This window comes from Cetorhinus maximus, chromosome 23 (genome assembly GCF_964194155.1).
Source record: "Cetorhinus maximus chromosome 23, sCetMax3.hap1.1, whole genome shotgun sequence".
Classification (NCBI taxonomy): Eukaryota; Metazoa; Chordata; class Chondrichthyes; order Lamniformes; family Cetorhinidae; genus Cetorhinus; species Cetorhinus maximus.
In genome coordinates this window covers 57397519-57405032 of record NC_135901.1, presented here as the reverse complement: position 1 = coordinate 57405032, position 7514 = coordinate 57397519, and the positions used below count along the sequence as shown (strand labels likewise).

General features: G+C 43.2%; 1 non-coding gene across 1 annotated transcript; it reads left to right on the top strand.

Moving 5' to 3' along the window:
- Window positions 1–5921: 5921 nt before the first annotated feature.
- Window positions 5922–6003, top strand: trnal-aag (transfer RNA leucine (anticodon AAG)). Its single transcript has one exon. It is a non-coding gene; the product is annotated as a tRNA-Leu (tRNA).
- Window positions 6004–7514: the final 1511 nt, after the last annotated feature.

The window sequence follows — 7514 nt, the reverse complement described above, 5'->3', positions numbered from 1 at the left end:
TGCAGTTTTATTGATCTTGTGGAATTGTCAAAATGAGTATTAATTACTTATTGATTGAAAACATTTAGCAGCTCCACCAGAATCAGTTGAAGTTTCGCCTCAGAGCTGGAAATATCACACTGAGAACAGGTCGGGGACAAAGACAGAAGCGGAGTGAAAGAAGGACAAGAGAAGGGCTGATTGCAAAGCACTGGCCACAGGGATGGTGGTGCCAGGCAAAATATGGGTGGGAGAAGGGCAAATTCTGGTGCCTACTGTTTGCATTGACAAAAATATCACTCCTGATGGATCAACCAATCACAAGACTAGTTGAACGACACATTAAAGGTGCCAATCCTTCACTGGAGCTCACCGCGACCAAAGAACAGTGTTATCACCAGCCTGTTATGTAACTTCTTGCAGTATATCTGCTGAACAATATAAGCTTATCACAGTTCTGTTTTCTTTACATTGAAATCCAGTGCGAAAATACGAGAAATTTCAAAGCTGAACAACGTAGACAAGACTGGAAGGAGTGTGTGACTGTGGATAATCGGCACTGTGCACATTCCTGTAATCAGTACCTGGGAGAATCAGGAAGATCCTGGTGTCTCTTTAGCCTGTTATCTGTAAACCGATCAAGTTGTTTATTACGTTTGCACTAACTGACTGTGTGTGGTCAAACAGCTCCTGGAAGGGCGGAGAGAGCTGGAGGTGAGATAGAAAGAGATGTGACATGGAATTGCTTTGAATCAGTGGTGAAAATCCGTCGTGTGCCAGTTTCAAAGGAACAGAGGTTGGTGGTTATTTGTTTGAAGGAAGCTGCACTCAACGTGCGGCGAGCCCATGACCTGAGATTAAGAACCTTTGATCTACCAGTTAAATTAGCCGGGCATACACAACATATGTATCCCATATCCCAACATACGTGGAGACAACTGTTGCTTTCCACCTGGAGCCTCAGCTTGTTCTGAATTTCAAAGTGTAGAATGTAATCGAACTACACAAGCCCCAAGGTTGCAATACATTCCTCTCAATCATCAATAACATCATTCACATCTTCCACTTCTTAGCTGCACCTCCTTCCAAACATTGCAAACTCCTCTTGCATCTTTCATCCTGATATTTTTCTCTAACATTTTCTGAAGCTGCACAACTAATGTGAATAGAGTTTGTGATGGTAAAAATGTGTTCACCTCCTCGGGAAACTGAATCACATTGACACACACAGAGGAACACACACAGGGATAAACACCGAGACTGACAGAGGGCAAGGGATTGTCTCTAAGGAGAGACAAACTCCCAGAAAGCAAGAATGACATCAAGTTTTGCTCCATTTCCACTGCAGGTTTCGTGAATGAACAGAAATAGGAAAACGCCCGCTTGTTTTGATGGATTTGATTCAATGTAACCGATAATTAACTCTGTAGACACAGAATAAAACCAGGAATAATGAGAAGCAGGAAACCCCAATGGATTTGGACTCTATCGCCTAAACACCCGGCTACGATGACTGCCCCTATGCACAGGGTAATTTTGTAGGTGTAAAATTGTAGGCGGCCATAGCAGAGAAGGAGGACATTCGGCCCATCGTGTCCGTGCAATCTCATGGAAGAGGAATTCAGCAATCCCGCCTTTTCTCTGCAGCCATTTATATTTTTATTGTCTCTCCTCAGTATTACTGTTAAAGTGAAACACCGCACACACCTGCTTACACTGTGAGCTGGCACCTTTTTGACCAACAGGGCAATTTTAGCAGCAGTGGGATTTGAAACCACATCTCAATAAAGAATGAGACCTTAAACCATTGACAACCACTACAGCTGCGCTACCGAGCTCATGATACTCCTCCACTTCACCTTGACTGGATCTGGACTCAATTGCCTGAACCACTCGGCCACGATGACTGGTCCTATGGATGGGTTAGTGTTGTTGGTATAAAATTATAGATGGCTACAGCAGAGGAGCAGGAAATTCGGCCCAGTCTGTCCATACCAGCCTATGGAAGAGGAATTTAGCTAATTCGACAACCCCACATTTTCCCCGCAGCCATTTATATTTTTATTGTGTCTCCTCGTTCTTCCTGTTAAAGTGAAACACCGCACACACCTGCTCTAACTGGGAGCTGGCACCTTTTCGACCAACTGTACAATTTTAGCAGCAGTGGGATTAGAAACCACGCCTCAATAAAGAGTGAAACCTTAAACCAGCACCTACAACAACTCAGCTGAATTACCGAGCTCAGGATGCCACTGCCCTTTGTTTTGTCTGTTGTTGCTCCTGAAACAGAACAGAAGCAAAGCAGCAACAATACGTCATAAGGCCCCACAAGCCTCCTCCGTCACTTTATAAGATCATGGCGGATCCCCAACCTCAACACCAATTTCTCACCCGATCCCGATCGCCCTTCATTCCCTTAGAGTCCAAAAATCAGGAGAAATTTTGGATGCTTCTTCTTCCATTAATTCGAGAGTTCTGTGGACACCTGGTTGAAATCAACAATAATAAGAAGCACAGTCTGTAAGATTTGAACTTTCCTCGGGAAACCCCAGTGGATTTTAAAAGCATTGTTTTCACCACTCAGTGAAGAGTGACACCTTCAACCACCTAGAGCGAATCTACTGAACTCAAGCTATTAGTGCCCAACACCTTGGCTGGTATTGCTACTCAAATAGAACAGGAGCAAAGCAGCAGGAACACTTCATAAGGTCCCATAAGCCTCCTCCGTCACTTAACAAGATCATGGCGGATCCCCAACCTCAACATCAATTTCTCACCCAATCCCGATCGCCCTTCATTCCTTTAGAGTCCAAAAATCAGGAGAATTTTTGGATATTTTTTCTTCCATTGATCCGGGAGTTCTGTGGACACCTGGTTGAAATCAACAATAATAAGAAGAACAATCGGTAAGGTTTTAATTTACCTGTGGAGACTCCAATGGAAATTAGAACCATCCATTTAACCACTCGGCTACGGTGATTGACCAAGAAGCCAATGCTTTTCACTCATTCATCAAATAACACCATTCACAGCTTCCGCTTCTCAGCTGCACCTCCTTCCAAACATTGTGATCCCTTTTCCTCAGGATTTGTTTCTGGATTTAATGTTTAGCTGCTTTGTGGCCTCATTTTGAAATCAGAATCGCTTCAATATCCAACACAATTTGAATTGCAAACCTGACGGACAAACAATGGAAAAATGTCACTCAGTAACACAAATCCCATGATGCTCATTTTCAGATTCACAACAGTTAACTTTTCAATAAAATAAAGGAATTTTACAATGAAGACATTGAGAAAGTTTGTGTGACTTTTATTTGTGACTCACTCACTCGGGTATTCTGTAAATGCTGCTCGGAGGTTTCGTGAGCGTGATATAATCCACCTTTGTTTTCCTGAGCCTGTGCTCGGTGTATTGGGAGGTTTGGCCCGGGTATCTTGCGTCCCAGGGATGGGCAGTAACCCGCTGATTGAAGCTGCAGTTGCTGCTTTCTGCTGGCAGCGGGTGATTGGAGAGTGCGGGGCCGGAATATTGCTGCTTTTCTGCTTTTCCCTGTTTCACTCATTGTGGAGCTGAGGAAGAGAGAATCATTGATGGGTTTGTTTCAATCCAATAGCTTCATAAATTTCCAAAAGGTTAGATATCGTTACATGGTCACTCTAATTGTTTTCTCATTATATTTGAAATTAATATTCGAAAAAAGGCACTTACTTGGGAGCTCACTTAATAACAGTGGAACTGGGAACATTTTGGGGGTCTTTATTTTCAGCGCAAGTACCCAATGACAGCCCGGAACTGTGTGATAATCAATGCTGATGGGGAGAAAACAGTGAAAGCTTCGCCCCTGAGTGGTTTCGAACCACCAACTTTTTAGTTAACAGCTGAATGCGCTGACCAATTGCGCCACAGGGACTAACGCAGACTTAAGCGAGTGAGTTAAAGCTTCAGATTGCTGCTACTGGAATGACAATTGTCTCTATCAGTTTTACTCTTACAAAATAAAGAGTGGGGCATTCATTGTGGATACATGGAAACAGTCTGATCCCAGCCACTGCAGACACATCCATGTCACCGGGAACCAGCTCTCCTACAACCGGTGCCATCTCCCTTCGAGCCTTTCGGTGCCTTGACTGTTACCAAGTATTCTGATTGTCCCGAAGCCGATATTAGGTTTGAATTCCTGATGTGCAGTAACGAGAATCCTTTCAATGTCTCAGATCAGCTAATTTCACTGATAACATCAGAGTCAATGTTCCAGCGTCTTAAAGAAGGGAAAGGTGCCTTGACTGTCTCTGGTCAGTCTGACAGTTCACCCTTCAATCTCCCCTGATTCCGGTTTCTAAAGATTCACAAAGCTGGAGACTGGGTTTTCTGTTTTGGTTCCTTCTCCATTTTCCCACCTGCTAACTGACAATATTTTCCAAAATCTCATCTCAATCCCTCAATGCAAGGCGCATCGTGTCCAGGGATGAGGAAATTCAGTTTTGTGGAGAGATTATAGAGACCGGGTTTGTTCTCTTTAGAGCAAATAAGTTTAAGTGGAGATTTCATGGAGCTATTCGAAATAATGTGGGTGGGGGCAGTGGGGACGGGCGGCTTGATGGCGCAGATGGGGAGAAAATGTTTCCACTGATCGGGATCAGTAACCAGAGGACTGGGATTTAAAGATAGTTAAGGAAAGACAGACTTGCATTTATACAGCGCTTTTCCTGACCAGCGGATGTCTGAAACCACTTTCAAGCCAATTAAGCACTTTTTGAAATTAAAACAGAAAATACTGGAGAAACTCTACAGGTTTTGCTTTCCACAGACACTGTCAGACCTGCTGAGCTCTACCTACATTTAATGTTTTTATTTCAGATTTCCAATATTTTGCTTTTATTGAAGTTCCTTCTGAAGGAGAGTCATTGTTTTTATGCTGGAGCGCGGCAGCAAATCGCTGCTCAACAAACAACCAAAGCCAGGGACTTGACAATGCACAGATCTTCTTACCTTGGTTGAAGGATAAACAGCGACCAGGACACATGACTGCATCCTGCTCTCTTTAACAAACTTCAATGTGCAAGTTTTGGTGATGGTTCTGGCCAATTTCGAACGGGGCAACTCTTCACGTATGAGGTAAACATGATAACCACTGCATTGCAGAAACAGGGGACAGGAAAAAAGCTCAATGGGCCTCACTAAAATGTTAAGCGGTGACGTCATGCAGCAACACTTTGAGTCTTTATTTTGAAGAAATGGAATTCGGCTGTTCTCTTTGGGAATGCTGGAGACAGACTGATCAACAATGTCATCATCAAAAGGCACAGCTCTACAAGAAGCCCATAGTATCGATGTCAGATATCGAAAGAGCTTTCGATTTAATCTCAATTTCTTTGTCTCTTTCCATAACTCTGATTTTTTTTCTCCCTTTCAAATCATTGTCCAATTCCCTTTTGAAAACTCTGAGTTAAGAATTGAAAGAGGTGTAGGAGCTGCTGCCGTGTCCATGCTCAGTGTGTGAAAATTAACAAAGTTTCCCTGACTCATTGAGATGAAGGGTTGGATTCGGAATTCTTTTACAATTATTCTGAATTCTTTTACAATTATTCAAATTTTAAAAATAGTTGATTTCAAGCCGAATTTTCAGAAAACAAATGTCTATTCTGACCAATCATCTCCTCATTTTCCTCAGTCGATATCTTTTACCAACATTTCATTGAGTAAACACGCACAATCACCACAGGAAAAAAAAGACATAATTTGAAACATTGAAATAGTGAAACATTGAAATAATGAAGTTAATAGTGGAGATGATTTCTGTATGTTACAAAGTGCAGGATGATCTGATTAACTGGCGGAGCTGGTTCGAGTTTCCCAATGACCTATTTCTGCTCCTTTGCTTCTGTTCTATTTCGATGATAATACCAGTGAAGGGAATTAGGAGCAAGTGTAGGTAACGTGGTAGTGTGGCCGAGCGGTCTAAGGCGCTGGATTAAGGCTCCAGTCTCTACGGAGGCGTGGGTTCGAATCCCACCACTGCCAATCGTTCACGTAATGTACCTTTTGGGAGCTGCAGCACCCCCATTCAAACCAACAGTTCAACAGATGCCAGCGGAGTGTGCGGTGTTTTATTTTGATGGGAAGAACGAGGAGAGGCAATATAAATATGAATTTCTGTAGGGAAAAGGCGGGGTGCGGAACTATAGTAGTTGACCTGCCCTTCCAGAGAGTCGACATGCTGAATGACCGTCTGATGTAGCCGTCTATGATTTTATACAAACATCATTAATACAAATCTGGGGCTTGGATTCGTGAGTGTTCAAGGCGGCATGTTTTGAATGCATTGGGATCTCCACAGGTAGGCTGGAATCCTGCCAATTACGCTTCTTATCATTCCTGAATTTTACAGTGTACCTGCACAATTAATTGTCCAAATAAGTTGAATAAAACCATCTAAAACCTCCAGCGTTCTCGAATGTCTATTCGCCTGCAAACATTCACAAAAGTTGCAGCGAGAAATGGAACAAAACGGAAACAGGTTGGTGTCAGGCTTGATTTCTGGGTATTTGTCTCTCCTTAGAGACAATCCCTTGCCCTCTGTCACTCTCGGTGTATATGTCTGTGTTTGTTCCTCTGTGTGTGTCAATGTGGTTCAGTTCTCCAAGAGCATGAACATCTTTTTCCCATCACAAACTTTATTCACATTGGTTGTGCAGTTTCATATCAAAATGTCACAGAGAAAAATATCAAGATGGAAGATGCAAGGGGAGTTTGTAATGTTTGGAAGGAGGTGCAGCTAACAAGTGGAAGCTTCAGCGAGAAGTTTTCTTCTCATTTAACACGAGATATGGAACCAGATTTGGGAGGTATTTGTGTCGGTGTAAACAGTAAAGCCTCCCTTATTTCCGCTATATTTTGCCTTGCACAAACATTTCTCTGGTTAGGGCTTTGCAACCCATCACAGCCCTTCTCTCATTCCCTATCTTCACCTCTATATTTGTTCCCGACCTGTTGCACGGGTGACATTTCCAGCTCTGAGGGAGATCTCCAGCTCTCACTCCACTGATTCTGGCAGAGATGAGCGTCTTCTGTTTTTCATCAAGAAACAACTCAGACTCATTTTAACAGTTTGCACGAGGTCAGTAAATCTCCATTCCCTGACCGGGAATTAAACCTGGACCACAGCAGTGAAAGCGCTGAATCCTGACCACTAGGCCACCAAGAAAGCTGCCCACAAGCCTCACCACTTGGCTTATCTATGCTACCTGGGCTTTTTAGTTTTGTTTCAGACCTCTTTCACCAGAGACACATTTCATTAGAACAGAAGAACATTAGAAATAGGAGAGGGAGTCGGCCATTCGGCCATTCGGCCCCTCAAGCCTGCCCCGCTGTTCAATATTATCATGGCTACTCTGCCCCAGGCCTCAACTCCTCTTTCCTGCCAGCTCCTCGTAGCCCTCAATCCCTGATATTTCAAAAATCTATCTACCTTCTCTTTAAATACTCTCAGTGAGCTACCCTCCACAACTCTCTTGGGTAGAGAATTCCAAACA